This window comes from Mus caroli, unplaced genomic scaffold (genome assembly GCF_978045245.1).
Source record: "Mus caroli unplaced genomic scaffold, Mus_caroli_1 scaffold_6, whole genome shotgun sequence".
NCBI lineage: Eukaryota > Metazoa > Chordata > Mammalia > Rodentia > Muridae > Mus > Mus caroli.
The window spans coordinates 78,841,695-78,859,109 of record NW_028227261.1 but is presented as its reverse complement, the minus strand read 5'-3'; the positions used below and the strand labels follow the sequence as shown (position 1 = coordinate 78,859,109).

Below are 17,415 nucleotides of genomic sequence, written 5' to 3'. Positions count from 1 at the left end.
GAAAGGAATGAGTCTGAGTGAGCTTCCATTCCCAACCAGTCACAGAAAACTGAGATTTATTCTAATTGATACAACTGGAAAGCAGCCCACAAAGTGCAGACTGTGGGCAAACATCTGAAGTTCTCCAACAAATAAATAACAAACAATTAAAAGTCAAAAAGGCAGGTACAAGAGTTTGGGAGAGAGAAACAACACTCAATCTGCTTTGACTTCATCTGGATTCAGAGAATTACATTTTCAAAAAGATATTCTGGAAGCTAGAATGAGGATTCAGAGATTAAGCACATTTGCTCTTCTTGTACAGGGCCTCAGTTTGGTTTGTAGCAGTCACAGTGTGTCTTACAAGCCCCTGCCACTCCCATTCTGGAGGATCCGAAGCTGTCGTCTAACCTCTAACCAGGCATGCATGTTGTGCACACACATACCTACAGACAAACTATTCAGCAACTTTGTTTTGTCTTGTGTTGTTTTTTAAAGATATTTTGAGATAGTTTTAAATCTGAGATCAGGCTATGAATCTCATTGCATTAGATAGTGACTGCTAGTTAAGTCTTGTTACAATGATGATATCTTGGTGATTTCTTCCTTTAATTGTAGAGATAGTTCCAGAGATATTTAAGTAGTAAGGGGTATAGTAAGAAAATCTTCTTGAAAATATTGAATATCAGTGGAGACAGTGTTGATCCTTGTTAAAGCCTACAATGTCTTTAGAGAGGATTCAGTACACAATTCTGTTAACTTTTGTTTAAGAACACCAATACCTAAAGTTACATACAAGTCATGTCTGAATGTTTACTCCACTAGTAAATTTAATTCCTCTATGGATTTTAAGAGAAGGCAAATGATTCCTGGATTTACACAGTTGGACCTTTGTTCCCAGCAGGACACCCAGGGGAGATTCAGTGTATTTACAGTGGTTTCTTCTAACTGCAAACAAAATCCTGTGTTGCATGGAAGATGGCCAGGTAAGTGATTTGCTTCCTCAGTTTAGAAAACAGACCTACAGACTGCCCCAGAGGAAGGCATTTTATTATTGTGTTACAAACTAAACAAGACAGATCTTTGCTCCAGAGAGACAAATTATTTCTATACTCTTGAAAAAAAACAGTCTGGAGTAACTGGGGAGAGAGAGAGAGAGAAAGAGAGAGAGGGAGGGTTGGTGGGTAGTGGGTAAGAACACTTGCTGCTCTTCTTGATTACCTGTGGCATTCATATAGTGACTAACAACTTCACATTAATCCAATTTCAGGCGATCCAATGCCTTCTGCTGCCTTTGCAAGTGCTGTACATGCCTGTGCTTCGCAGACATGCATGCAGATCCACATCAAAGCATGAATGAAAGAATAAATAAATAAACATGATGCCCATTTTTAGTTCAACTTGACATATGTAAAACTTCAAAGGAGAGAATGTCCCCACCAGACTGCACTGTGCCACAAGCCTATGGTGCATTTTCTCGATTGATGTAGGAGAACCCAACTCACTATTGTGGATCTCTCCACTAGGCGTGTGGTCCCAGAGTATATAAGAAAGTAGACTGAGCAAAACAGCCAGTGCAGCCAGTGAGCTTTTAATACCAGCTCCTGCCTCCAGGTTCCTGTCTTCAGTAAGCATCACGAGCACCCTGGAGCCGCGAGAATTCCGGAGGCAAGCATCACTACAAGATCATCCTCGACAAATATCACCCCAGGGTATTTTGGGAAAGTTGGTATGAAGCATTACCACTTGAGGAGAACCAGAGCTTCTGCCCAACTGTCAACCTAGATAAATTATGGACAATGGTCAGCGAGCAGACACGTATCAAAGCTGCAAAAGATAAGACTGGAGCTGCTCCCATCATTGATGTTGTGAGATCCGGCTACTGCAAAGCTTTGCGCAAGGAAAAGCTCCCTAAACAACCTGTCATCATGAAGGCCAAATTCTTTAGCTGAAGAGCTGAAGAGATTAATGGTGATGGAGGTGCCTGGGTCCTACTGGCTTGAAGCCACCGAGGAGGTTAATTAAATACTAATACTTTTGGTAAAAGTATTTTTCTGACAGTATATTTTGATCATGTTCTTTCTTCAGCTCAAAGGCTACCCATATTCTTTCCACCTCCCTATTCATCCAAGTTTCAATTTCATGTTCTCTTTCTCTGTCTCTCTCATACAGACACCCACGCAAACAAAACATGAAAACTAAAAGAAATAAACTTAAAATTTTGTACCCCAATAAAAGAAGACAAAGGTAAAGAGGTAAAGGCATGCCCTAGCAGTGTATGATAAAGGTAAGTTTTGAAGTTTTTTGTTTGTTTGCTTTGATTTGGTGTGTGTGTGTGTGTGTGTGTGTGTGTGTGTGTGTGTGTGTGTGTGTTTTAGAGGGCGGGACATTGTTTTTACTATATTGGTCTTTTGATCCTATATTATGGTTTCTAATTTTGTGTTGTATGGTATTTGTTTTATGGAGTTTGTGTGAGCATGCATTTCTCAGATTCTTTCTTTGTTTCCATTTTCTGTTGGTTTGCTTGTATGTTTTCATTCTTTCCTTTCTTTCTTCTTCTTTTTTTGGGGAGTCTGTTTTATTTGCCTGTTTGCTTAAGAGAGAGAAAAAGAAGATGGGGAGTCAGAAAAGGGGGCAAGCTTGAGAGGATTTGGGAAGAGGTGTGGAAAGGAAAATCAAAATCAAAATCATGTATTATATAAATATAACTTTGTTTTCAGTTTTAAGACAGTAAGATAAATATGAACCAGGCTTACATTTGTTTCCTTTTTTTTCTAACAGAACAGAAACTTTTCTCATCTAGATAAGATCTATTTTCTTACTTCTTTATTCTTATTTCTCTCAGATTTCTTTTTTGCTTTTCTTTCAATTTTCTCAAGTGGTACAATTCAAGCATACCTTCAGGGTTAATGAAGATAGAACAGCTGTCTACCACTGCACACAAAAGAGCACACGCAAGTGTGTCTGTGTTCCTGTGAGTGCTGGAAGTTAAACGACACATGAGGGTGTGTTTGTGCTTCAGTGAATTTGGAGTGTATTTTAAGACACTCATATCTCTAAACCTGACCTGTAACCTATTACCTCTGAGACTACATTATGCCACCTGTTGTTTTTAAATGTTCAGTTTGCTCATCGTTAAAATGATTATGATAAAACACTTATATTCTATGTTTCTTTGTCATAATATATATATATATGTTAGTATATATTCACACATGTATCCATAAGACTTTTAAGACTGTCTGCTGTATTTTACATATTTAAGTATCACCTTTAAGGGCTGATGGATTCCCTCTCTTCTAAATTCTTTCCTTTCTTCCTTTTCTTGTACACACACACACACACACATATACATACACACACACACCTTTAACCCCATCACTTCTATCACCACCATCACCACATGATTTAAATTGTTGGTGTCTAAAATTTGTCTTCAGCAAATTAAGACATTAAGTTACATTTGAATCAAGGCACAAATATTTTCCAGTCACCAACAAATTTTAGAAATCTCATTCTTCACTTGATCATACATCATATTTTTGTATAAGAATGATAACTAAAATTATATACTATTTCATCAAGAGCTGTTTGTTGTGTTGCACGAATTGCCTTGGTTGGTCTTCACTGTTCTCCTAAGTATTCATTATGGACAGAATGTGAAATGTCCGCAACAGCACCTTTGTTTGTGCTCTTGGTTCCCAGCTCTGGAAGTCATTCTGAAAGGCAGAGGAACCTTTAGGGACAGAATCTATCTGGCCGAATTAGGTCACCTGTGGCAGTGTTTGATGTTTTACCCCCTAATCTCAATTCTCCTGTCTTCACTGCTTCCTTTTCAACAAAAATGTGATAAACTAGGAAGTCCTAGGAGCTTGAGCCAATATGGAGTCACCTTCTACCATATCTTTGCTGCCATCTTAGATTGTATATCCTCAATCTTAATGCAAATAGACCATTGCTTTTGTAAGATGCTCTTGTCAGATATTTGGTCAAGGAGTGAAAAACAAAAGTGCCACAGCAGATATAAACTTCCGAATCTGGAAGTTTGAGAGCTCTCCTTGAAATCAGACTCAATGTCTCATCCCAGGTTATAAGGTAACTTCACTTCAGTCACCACATAGGCTGGACCGTTCTGTCCAGTTTATTTTTCTGATTTTCAGTATCTGCCTAAGCTTAGTGAACCACAACATTTTAGAGGCAAACATATCTTCTTCTAGAATATTCTAGCCAATTCTGATAGTTTAACTAAAAACAACAGCAAAGTTAGTCTTAGACAAGAAAAACGTAACTACTTTATTGTTTTGCACTAAAAATGACAATAAACTCCATCAAGAGGAGAAGACATGCTCCTAGTATAATAATAATATGTGTAACTCTCCATTAGTGAATGTCATAATATAAAAAAAAATACACACTGGAACATATGTAATAGGAAATAATGTGAACCTGCCAGCTGTCATAGAATTATTCCAACTATTGGGAAAATACTTGGAGCATCATTAACACAAGTCAAATGCCCTGGCCACCCCAGTCTTCTCTGTGATTTCCCCATGGACTTGAACAATCTCTTAAGGCAAGCCCGCGTCTCTTCTTGCCACTCTCTACATATGCTTATTGCTGTCCTCTCATGGTTTAGTCTGTCTACTTACAATTTGTGATTTCAACATTATCGATGTATTTCCCTGCAAAAGTACTTGGGTTGAATCAATTGAGTAACAAAGTGAATTAACTTGTTTAAATGCTTGCTTATTCCATTTAAAAATAGCCCACATTTCCAACCAATAGGAAGCTGAGAAAGAAATGTAAAATAAATACATAAATAAATAAAAGGAGCACTGAAAATGGCATGTTGAGAGAGAAGTGTTTTTGCTCACATGGCTAACCTGCCAGCGATTTAATGAGCATGACCTCATGCCCAGCTGAGGAAATGATGCAGGTGAATGAATGACTGTGCTCCAGGTAATCTTGCTGTAAACAGTTGGGGAATGACACATTTTTACAGTTGTCATTTGGTAGTCTCATCTTTACAGGATGGTAAAGTAGCAGAGGGTTTGGAGTTAGATGTGAGTGAGGTACATTTATGTCATCTCTGGCTTCCATGGCATTTGTTTATATGGCTGTGATACATCCTTTTAGGTTCAGAAAGAGTAAAATGTTGATGAAAAATTAAATCTTAATTAATAAATGATGACCTAAGACAGAAAGTTGGAACATTGGTTCTGTCAGGGTGACTTAAGAAACTATTATACTGAGGGGATTCATTTGAGCAGTTCTGTGTAAGTGAAATAATTCTCTGCTATATTAGATGCACTGCATTTTAATTATATTAGACATCTTTTCAAATCACACAGGAAAAACCAAATGCCCCTGTCTCCTTTCCCTTTTTGTGAGAAGCCACAGTTGGTCAGGTCCACATGATTTGGGGTTTGGTTGCTTTTATAAGAGTGTCACAAAGGTATATATTTGAGTGCCTTTGTATTCAAATATACTGACATATCATGCTAAAAGCACATTTCACATCAAATAGAGTGTCCCCAGTGTTTCTGAATAGTGATTCTACAGACAGGAAGATGAAAGTGAAGTGCTAGGCCAGACACTAAAGAAGAGCTTATGGCTCTCCCATTTGCTGCAAACCACTATATGAAAATATACATAAAATAAAGCACCAGGAGACAAGCAACAGGTCCCAGGGGTCTCCTTTCCTTTGTTTGCAGTATGGCTTAGACCTTGTTTAGCTGGCTATTTCAATCCATGTACATTTTTACTTGCTGAGAGCCCACTCACTTCCCTAGACCACAGACATTGTTTTATTGTTTCTCTGTTTGCAAAGTTTTTCAGAACAATAGATAAACACATGTTTGCAAAACATGACTCCTGCCCTCTGACCCCCAGAAGAATGGCAGCCATGAAACAACTCTCATTACCAAACCGGTAGATCATTGCCTGGCTCTGCCAGCTCAGAAGGGCTAGGTATCCTGAAGAGTTGATAGACATCAGGCCCAATTCAGCTGTCAAAATCACATCTGTTTGAATTCCTTGAGTGATCCATGCCACAATGCGGGCAGCCGGCCTTTGCCTTGATGTGAGCCAGTGGAGAGGTGCTGAAGAGCCAACACTTGGCTTCTAATCGCAAATGCAAAAACAAATTTCACAACAAATTGCATTTCCAGAGCTGCCTGATGCCACATGATTGAACGGACTGAATTTGTTCTGGTCCAGTGACTCAGGGGACGCTGGATGGAGCAGTCTCTCCTGACTGTTAAACGCTAAAGCGTCAAGGGCAGGTCCTTTCGCTTTCTGACACAAAACAGGAGGTTGAGGAGGGGCAGCTGTTGAGCTTATTAGTGCTATTCAATTAAGAGAGAGTAAATCAGCAAATAATGCCTTTTAGCAATTTTACCAGGGCAAAAACTGTCAGTGGTATTTCCCCAAGCATTTTTTTTTCTGAATTAAAAAAACAAAACAAAACAAACAAACAAAAAATACCACAAAAACAACCCTCTGGGAACTAGAGATGAAAACACTGATGTTCTGTAAAGGGGATGTACATTAATGATATTGATAGATTGCTTCCATATAACAGTAGTCAATACCAGACATGTGACTGGTGCAATGCTTGTGGCATGTGTGTGAGTTGTACAAGTGAAGAGGGCAAGTGGTATTACCAAGTGCTGGGGAATAGCCTGGAAGAGCTGGCTCTGCACTCCTGATAGCGTATATACTGCTCTGCTATTTGTTCACCTGCTTACTGTCTTCACACAGCAGTTTCAATGTGGAATCTGCTCCTGGTCTGATTTCAGTATTAAGGAGGGCAAAGTACAACAGAGGGAAGTTGGTTCATTTGTACTGGTGAAGGCTGTTCTCCCCTTGGGGGAATGTTACTAGTAAAGGTTTTGAAAAGATTTTTAGAGTTTTCTTTTAAAATTTATAAGAAACCAAACGTATTTTATTTGTCTAGTTATAAAAATTAACGGAATCTTTAAGATTATAAAGTTTAGCAGATACTAAAGGTCTTTCAGCCTGATAATGAATTGAGGGATTTGCTGTTCATGAGAGCTCCATTCCAGATGTTGCTTTGACTGGGGAAAAGTGAAGTATCATTTCTCTCTTACCCTGAAGCTCAGATTTTACATTATAATTGACAGCAACCCCCCACCAATATTCTATAACTGAAGAAACTGACATTGAACTAATCTAATTTATTGCAATGCTAAATAGTTTAACAAAATATTATGTCTCAAAATAAGGACTTCTAAAGCATGGTTCCTAGGCCATGGTAATGTTTGTGTGCTTAGTAGTTTATAGTTTACAGCTTGTGCTAAATACCTTACATGGCTTATTGAGATGATAGAAAATCATTCCCAGTTAGAACTTTCCGTTATAGAGAAACACTGATTATATTTAGACTCGAGGGTAAGGTTATAATACCACACACCTGCCTCCCACCAGTCCTTTCCAATATCTATTATTATTGTCGCTGCAAAAACTAAACTTACCACTATCTATCTCACTATAAATACTTAGATAATTCTTCAGTGGCCTTGTTACCAATATTCTTCAGAAAATGTGCTTGTACATATGTTAGAGGATTAAATTTTTATTGCATAATTTATAAAAATGGAGTAATGGTCTTACTTATTGGGTAAATAAGAATAATGCTAATATAGATAGTTTTTTAAAAATTATAAGAGCATTCAAATTAATCCACATGCAAATAAGAATAGATTTCCCATTGGCTGTACAGATTTTTTGGAGAAAAGCTAGAAGCTATAATTGAGAGCCTAGTGGTTTTAATTATATCCTTCCTAAGGTTGGGATTCTGATTAGGCAAGAAGTTCTCATTTGGAAAATTAGGATTATATGGTACCTACATCATATGTTAATTTTAAATACTTATTTTATTTTAAACTATGTAAATGTATATGCCTGTGCACATGGCATGCGTGCATGTGAAATAGCCATAAGTGAAGTGCCCATGAAGACCATAAGGGTTAAATCCCTCGTAATTGTAATCACAAGAAATTGGAAGTTATCTGACCAGAGTGCTGGAAGTAGAACTGAGTCCTCTAAACAAGAAGTATGCATTCTTAATTGCTAAGCCATCTTTCAAGAAAATTCATAAGGTTTTGGAATGAGAACAGATTGTTTCAATAATTTTAGAATATTTGGGAAGGATATCTGGTACCTTGTCAACTTTTCATATGGGACAAAAAATAATAAAATAAACTTGCAACATTTCCTAAATTTAGTAGTCATATTACTTAGAATTAGTCCTTGGTCACCCTCATATTCCTAGCTCCCCCTGGCTTGTACAGTTACTTTTATAGTCGGCCGGCTTCCTTCCAACTTAAAATATGTAGGGTAAGGCTGTATTTTGTTTTGCTTTGTTTTTTGTTTTTTGTTTTTGTTTGTTTGTTTTCCTTTGTCTTTTGTTGGTGGTGTTTTTTGTTTGTTTGTTTGTTTGTTTGTTTGTTTTTCATTGTTGTTTTATGTATTTAAGGCTCCTCCTTCAGTTGACGTTCTAAAATATAAACTTGAGTGTGTCCTCCTTTATTATTTAATGAAGCCTGGGTTCTTTTTCTTTATAAGCATCTTCTTCTCTGAAAACTTCTCAAGTCCCTTTCTGTCTTGTAGAATTGATGCAGAAATCCTGAATCTCTTGAGTAAGAAAAGCTCTTCTTCTGAATTACTAACAAAGTTTTAATTCCAATGTGTCATTTTGCTACACTGGAAATGTTAGCTCTGTCCACTGTTGAGTACTCTGAGGTCAGGAAATGGAATGCACATGCGGATTGTAAACTGTACATTTATGAATTGCCTAAGTGCAGGCCTGGAACACACAAGAACTTATCAAATGTTGCTTAGTACAAAAAAGAAGAAGAAGAAGGAGAAGAAGAAGAAGAAGAAGAAGAAGAAGAAGAAGAAGAAGAAGAAGAAGAAGGAGGAGGAGGAGGAGGAGGAGGAGGAGGAGGAGGAGGAGGAGGAGGAGGAGGAGGAGGAGGAGGAGGAGGAGAAGGAGGAGAAGAGAGAGAAAGAGAGAGAGAGAGAGAGAGAGAGAGAGAGAGAGAGAGAGAGAGAGAGAGAGAGAGAGAGAGAGAGAGAGAGAGAGATTAAATATTTTGGGGAGATTATCTGCTTCATTTTCTCACCTGAGTGCCTGCCCAACATTCTCCTCACAGGTTCAAGTTTCTGTCAGGTTTTAGCTTCACTTCTCCTACACCCTATTTTTCTGATCATACCTCTGCTCTTCATAGATTCAGGTATAGATAGGCCTTGAGCATTTCATGATACTCACTTTAACTTCTTTTTTCATGACATGCTTCATTTTTTAGAAGATGTTTCAATGCTAAGACAAGAGGAGCAGCCATTAGTTTAAAATCTCATCCTGATATTTTGTCCTGCACCTCTCTTCTGCAGCAATAAAAAAATACTCCAATCTTGTTTTTACAAGGAAGATCAAATGCTGTCTTTTTGATATGAACAGGTCTGATAATCACAGGTAGAGAAATGACTTCCTCTATGGAAAGCTTTTAAGTGAGAAAACCCAAAATTCCATATCTGCCAAATGTATAACGGCACAGGGGAGACTGAGGAGCCTGGTACGTAAACCCAGGACTTCTGTCTGCAGTGGTGCTGTGAGCATCCTTCTGGTCTGGGAACACAAGGTGCCCCTCATGAAGGCCAGCTAGTCACAGCAGAAGTGATAAGAACATCACCGCACTCACAGCCAACCACCCTTCTCTACAACAATGCAACCTCCCTTGAGTGACATCCTGTTCTGCTCCTAATTCCAGAAGCCAAATGGGCCTTTTAGCTGCATTTCATTTTCCCTGCCCAGCTGTTAAGCAATAGAATAAAATTCATAAATGTCAAATGGAAATTCTATGAACAAAAGTATGATATTTGGTGCACAAATTTCCTACCAAGCAAAATTTCTCTTTTCATCTTATATTTCAATTAAGACAGGGATTTACTGTATTTGTATACGAATTTGAGAATATCCTCCTTATATTTTAAGTTACAGATAGTAAAATGTGAAAAAATAAAATTGTTGGTACTTATTTTTCTAATGATATTAGACATCTGAAGACTTCAAAACACAGTCCCAAGAGTTCTAGGAGAAAAATCTCTTTCTTGATAGAGTATAGCTTAATTTTTTTGAGACTCTTTTGCTTTAAAGAGTAAACAGATTATAACTCAGAAACTATTTTGTTTAAAATATCAAATTTCACAGTTGATTTGCTACATAATGACAATGAATATCTTGCTCCATGATGATAACACATCTTCTTATGTTTATTAAATCAAAGAACTTGATAACTAGGAAGTTAATATCAAAACCAAATCAATCCAAAAAACAACACAAAACACATCTTGGAACATTGGGCTAAGAGCCAATATTTTTTTTAAAGTCAAAAGCAGCTGTTGCATTTGTATTTTAAAAAAATCCAGATGAATCACAAAAATCCTTCCAATGATTGTTTTTCAATAAGCACAGACTAATTTACATCAAACCAAGCCAAAAAAAAAAAAAAAAATAGGCACTGTTGATCTAAGGAAAGCCCGTGAAATGGATCAAGAATAAAAGCTGTTATCTGCATAATACTCAGTAATGGTAGGCTTGAACATGGAGCACACATAAATCTTTGGGAATTTTTTTTCTGTGATGTGAAGTTAGATTGAAGGAGGGATCAGAACTGGAGGACATCCCCCTCCCCCAGGTCCCAAAGGATAACACAACACTGCACTGCACATGGCAGAGAGTCAAAACTGGCAGCTGTGTGTTCCAGTTGGTAATTTTCTGCAGGAAATGGGCATCTGCCCCAATTTCAACAAAAGTCTGGGATTGTGGTAAAACGAAACTTTTTGTTCTTCATTAACTCAGCATAATATATGTTCTGTACCTACTTTTATTGTTAGTAAAGGGTTTTTAAATTGATATAGGAAGATATACTGTCATAAGTAGTCATATTTGACATGTTCTTAGAGATAGAGCTTAGAATATGAAGTAATTGGTTGTAAGAAATTCAAAACGGAGGAAAAGCAGAAAAAAATCTTCCTCAGAGTCTTTTCTATTAGGAAAATCAAATAAACCATTTGGCAGAAAGATGGGTCAGTACAGGGCTACATATTCTCACAGTATGCTTGCTTTCTTTCTCTCTTTCTTTTTCTTTCTTTCTTTCTTTCTTTCTTTCTTTCTTTCTTTCTTTCTTTCTTTCTTTCTTTCTTTCTGGAGTATCACAAGTACTTGTTCATGGAAACACTATCTACAAAATTACAAATTCCAACATGGAAATTTCTTTTGTTTTAAGTTAGAAATTTCTATCAATAAATCTTGCCAAGTGGAGGCCAATAAAGCAACTAAATTAGCTCTAGTGGTTAGCATATTTGGCCTCAATAACCCCTTTTTAATTTGCCTGCTTTGTGCATAGTGCATACGGTTCTTGTCAAAGCTGTTTCTGGAACTTCTGAAAATAGATTTTTTTTTCAAAATGAGGAAAATACTCTACAAGCACAGATAACAGCACAATTTTCTATAATGTAAAAGATGTGTTTTGAATTAAACACTGGTATTCATTCACTTATATTTTTGGTAATATTCAAATGCTAATTTATTTAAGATTCTTTTGGCAGAGTCTATTTCATTTCATGTCAACTACAAAGCAGTCAGTTTGACTATATGTAACAATTATATGGATACCATGAGTAAATTTCTGCTTTGCACAATTGAAATTTCATTCCCATGGCTTTTTGTTCCTCTAAAATTTCTAACATATCCTCTATAGTCATGTTCCTCAATAGATTTCTCCAGCTTACATACACAGGTTCCACACTGTAGTTCCCTGGTACTTGAATACTGATGACTTGGAAATCTGATAGGAAAGTACCAGAGGCTGATTGGCAGTAGCAAGAATGGTGACCTCTGTACTTCAAGAGGTAAAATGTCTTGATAACTGCTTTTAGTTATATACCCATCCCTGGTTACAATGTGTGGTGGGAAGATGTGGGAAGGCTGGTATATTTGTGTAAGGGGTCCATTTCAAAGCCCTATTTTCTACTTTAGAAAGTTCTCTCAGGTATCGACTTTGCTAACGGGTATAACACTGAACATTAAACATCGTTGTTGTAAAGAGAAACCTGTGTTGTTTCTAGTTCAATACAGTAGTAGTGTTGATGCATGAAGCAGTTGGTGTGGGATTTAAAACAACAGCAAACACTACTGTTTATATCTGATTCTGTTTATGGTTTACTTGATTTATTTAAATGGTATGTGGACTTGAAGGAAACAAAATCCAACCATCTCAGTTTGCTTCTGCTGCTGGGAAAAAAAGGACGGGGGGGGGGAGCTAGAAAAAGTACCCAAGGAGCTGAAGGGGTCTGCAACCATATAAGAGGAGTAACAATATGAACTACCCAGTACCCCCAGAGCTCCTGTCTCTAGCTGCATATGTAGCAAAAGATGGCCTAGTCAGCCATCATTGGGAAGAGAGGCCCCTTGGTCTTCCAAACTTTATATGCCCCAGTACAGGGGAATGCTAGGGCCAAGAAGCAGGAGTGAGCGGGTTGGGGAGCAGGGCGGGAGGAGGGTATAGGGGACTTTCAGAATAGCTTTTGAAATGTAAATGAAGAAAATATCTAATAAAAAATTGTTAAAAAAAAAAAAAAGACACACTGAAGGCTTAAATAGCTCAGAGGCATTTCCTAATGTGTCTGGTGTTGAGGAAGCCTAGGATGAAGGTATTGTAATTGAGTATCTGGGGAAGTGTCTTTTCGGGTTTCCAGTTTCTCTGTATTGTGGCCTCAGTGTTAGAGACAGACATGAGCTTTCTAGTTTCTCTCCAGTTGGTTCAAGCTTCAATACTTATAATCTCACTTAATGAAATTAGTGATCAAAGTCGAATCTCTGTATAAAGTCACTGATGCTGTAGCCTAAAAATGTTGTAGAGCTAGAATTCATCCCTCACCAATACTTAAAACTCCAAAAGAAATGACTAATAAGAGATTTTTAGCAAAATGTCAAATAGACTGCACAAGGGCTTCTGTTATTACTTAAGCACTGTGTGGAAATGCAGATCTTTTTATTTTAATGTCTTTTAAAGTTATGTGTATATGTATGGGTATGGAGGAAGGGATGTGCTTGTGGGTTCCTTATAGAGCCTACAGAGGGCATTGTATCCCAGGAACTGCAGATATAGGAGCATTAAGTTGCCCAATATGGCTGCTTTGAACTGAACTCTAGTCTTCTGTAAAAGTAGAGGACACTCTTAACCCCTGAACCATCTCTGTCGCTCCAGAAATATAGATTTTCATGCTTCATTTTAAACTTATTATACCATCACTTTAACAGGGTCTCATGTAATTTTGTTCTATAAAAAAATTGCAGAAAAATGTCATAGAATGCCTGATAAAAATAAAGGTTATGTCTGTCCATTGTGTTGAAACATTTTTGCATAATTAAAATAGCCAAGGTCATTTACTATAACAATACTTAACATTCCAAGAATATTATGGTTAGAAAATTCATTAGTATTATTTTTGTCATTATAGACAAAACTAACACACTGATTGAATTTCAGACTTGACATTTTATTAATATGTTCTATCATTGCATTACTTACTTCCAAAATTAAGTAAAGAAAATCTAACTCTGGACATGGACTGAAATATAGGTTAATTGTACTATTAGCTTAAAACATGCTGTTCATCTTTTACAAGAACTCTGTGAACCGGAATGGTATTATTTCTAAAATAAATAACACTTTAAAATATGCATATATTTTCTACAACATAGGTAGTGTGACATTACTTATAATGGAATTTTCAGTTATGCTGCTTTTAAAAGCCACTTTTAAAAATTTTATTCTATAATGTCAAAACCCAGAGTTATACCCACAGAGCATATGGTTTTGGCATAGCTTTAGCAAAGTATCTAATAAATAAAAAAACTCTTCATATAACTGACATTTATAGGTCCCTACCATATATTTCCTTAATATTCTGTCCAAACACTGATACAAATGAAAAATGAAAGTTCCTTTGCCAATGAGAAGCCAAAGATACACGGTGCTATAACGAATCTAGAATATCAACAGTTTGAGACAAGCTGCAAATAAAGATGACAAGTGTGAGAATCTGGAGGGATGTATATAATGTTAGCATGGATTTTGGATTTTTCTTGTGTAATATTCAAATTCATGCATGCATTCTCTTTTAAAATAGGCTCAGCTTTTTATTAGACATGTTAACAAAAGAGGTTTGGTTGAAAAGACAAAAGCCTGTGCCATCATCAGACATTTGAGTTTCTTCCTTCTTTGCTTCTCCCTTCTTCTACCCAGCTTGAGCAATAGTGGTGGAGGGGTCAGGACTGCCTATTCATACAACTCCAGCTCCTGGAGCAGGTCCGACAGGACCAACCTTGCAGAGAAGGTTCCCAGTGTCCAAGTTTGCCATGCCCTTTGTGAAGAATCCAGATCAGAAAGGTTCAGCACTGACACCACACTAATCTTAGTGGATGCATCATCTAAACCAAACAGTATTGAATGATAACAGTACTAGTTGTACAGTTAGCAGCTAAGTTACAGTAATTATATAGCCCATGTTACTAAACCAGATGTTTCCTCAAGCTAACAATTTGTGTTTCTGTGCTATAAATCTGAGATACCAGGTAAAGCTATAATAATTTTTTTATTAAGGTAACAAAGGGTATTGTGGTATGATCTAGCATCCACACTGTGTCATGAGTCTCCTAGGATACTTACCTTGTAGTACAATGTAAGTGTATAATAGGAGGAGCACATGACGTCAGCATGTCATCATATGCTGTATTTATGCACCAGAGGAAATACCAGCTTCTCAAAAGTGTGATTATTTCATGAAAAGCACACCCCACTGAGATGTCTTATTGCTGTTATAAAGTCTTTATTGCAGGGAATTCTTTTGTGCTGTAGGAAAATGAATTCCACACTTTAGAAATGTTGAACAGCAGCTTCAGTAGAGTGCTATGGTTCTCACAGATTACTCTACCCCATTAGAATATTCATGATCCAATCAGAATGCTTCCTAAGTCTCTGCAATTTTTCCATTGTAAAATAAACTAGGTACGTTTTGATGAAACAGCCCATGCTGAGCAAATGCCTTCATTAATTTTTTTAAAAGTATTTTATGGATTCTGTTACTATCAAAGAACATCGCTCTGTGAAAGCGGACACCATTCCACTAAAGCAAAATTGGTATTATTGAAAAAAAACATTGTACTTGAAAAAAACAGGATAAAACTAAAGCATTATCAGGCGAAGTGCATTGACAATGCAAATCAAATGCACATGGTATAATTATAATTGTGTATTAGCTGAAGAACTGGAGATTATAAATGGTGTGTCTCTGGTGAAGAGTTTGCCTGAGCACATTACATATTCATTGGATTTTCATTTTTATTCACTAAATGTCCAGTTCCCCCTCCTACACATCCGACATTATGACTCCATGCCTAAAATGAACATTCTGAGTTTAGAAGTACATGTTTGCACATAAAAATTAACAAAACTGACTATAACTATAACCAGGGTTGCCACTAATCTGCATGGTTTCATCTGCTTAGCAAGGCTGTGTTGGTTTTCTGAAATGCAAGAATGTTCTGTAAAATTTGTCCAAAGATAGCACCAAAAGAGTATCAAAAAGATCCTACAGACTCATTCTTATTAAAGATGAAGTGGGGAAAGGGGCTGGACATCTCTCAGAAAAAACCCAGATCCCACACTCTACTGCTTATCAGCCGTTAGATTAAGATTCTTATTTTAAATCAAGTTTCAAACACAGTGTCTTTGTGGTAGCTGGACATCCAGAATACACTTGGAAAGGAATGAGGAAAAGTGATATTTTCCACCTTAAGAAATTTCTTTTAATTTCGAAGATGATATTTCTACCACATTTTTCTTATTTGACACCTTTTTTCCCCAGGATTGCCTCTGATTTCCCTTAATTATTAAAATTTAATTATAGTTTATATTCTTAACTTTGAAAGGTAGGTTAGAAATGGGGTCATTTAAAGTATCTCTGCTCAGGTTCAGATATTGAGATAGACTACTTTCCATTTAAATGGGGGAATTTAATTCATTACTAACAATTAATATAAATGCATTCATAATGGCTATATTTTATTATAGCTATTTTAGAAGATATGACGCTTACATTTTATAACCACATAGTAGCTGATTTTCATAAGCTTTTGTTATTTAAGGAAATTTTATTGTTTTATAGCACAATCATTTTTCTGGAAAACATGAGATCTCTCTTACACTAAAAGCCAGTTTCACATAATAAAAGACACATGGGATTCCAAGATACATTTGTTAATTGGTGCTGCTTCTGAATTGCCTGTGAACTGAAATTATTCAAAAATTTTTCTTCTTTCCCAAATCAGTTTGACAAATTTGATTGGCAGCTTGTTAATATATTTAATATTGACTTCATAGTAATGACTCCGTTTAAATCCATTTGTACACGTATATAGTGTCATTTATGGGAATTCACTCCATAGAGAATAATTGCTCATATTTCAGCTTTTATTCTAGGGATTCTGATGACAAATATAATGAAGCTTATTTATATAAAAGTACAGTTATATTAAATTATTATTGGACAGCTATTGAAGGGAAAAATATATATAAGCTTAAACCTTCCAGTATCCTCTCAAATGTTTTCTCAAATGTTTTCTGAAAGAACATTTTTTATTCCTTATGAACTTTTTATACAGTATACTTTAATAACTCACTCTTTTATTCCCACCTTCCAAATTTTCTCATATACTTCTTGATCTCTTTCAAATCTGTAGTTGCTCTTCTTGTTAACTTTGCTTCATGTGTTGACATATATGTATATACATGTCTGTTCCTAAACATAACCTGCTCAATCTCTATAATGTTACTCGTATGTATTTTCTTTTTTTTTTAAGATTTATTTATTTATTATATGTAAATACACTGTAGCTGTCTTCAGACACTCCAGAAGAGGGTGCCAGATCTCGTTACGGATGGTTGTTAGCCACCATGTGGTTGCTGGGATTTGAACTCTGGACCTTTGGAAGAGCAGTCGGGTGCTCTTACCCACTGAGCCATCTCACCAGCCCTCGTATGTATTTTCATGATTAACTGCTGGATAGGTCTACAAAACACATTTCAAACCTAAGACTCAGGGAACATTTAGGAAGATGGTGTAGAAAAATTGTAAGAGTCAGAAGATCATGGAGTTTGCTATGACATTATATCTACTAGTGATATCAAAAGCTACACTTTTATCAGATTCTCAGCAATGTGACTGCCTAAATATGGGCTGAACAACTACAGGAAAAGTATGTATGTTCAAATGAACAGAGAAATCCCAGGAGGCCTTAACCCCATGCAAAGAACTACAGACATCTAAGAAATGTTAAGAGTTAAA

The 17,415-nt window shown here is 36.5% G+C and overlaps 1 protein-coding gene across 23 annotated transcripts in view; it reads right to left on the bottom strand.

Annotated features, from left to right (window-relative positions):
* Window positions 1-17,415, bottom strand: part of Ptprd (protein tyrosine phosphatase receptor type D) — a 2,287,128-nt gene that overhangs the window by 877,965 nt on the left and 1,391,748 nt on the right. The gene's annotated exons all lie outside the window — the stretch shown is intronic.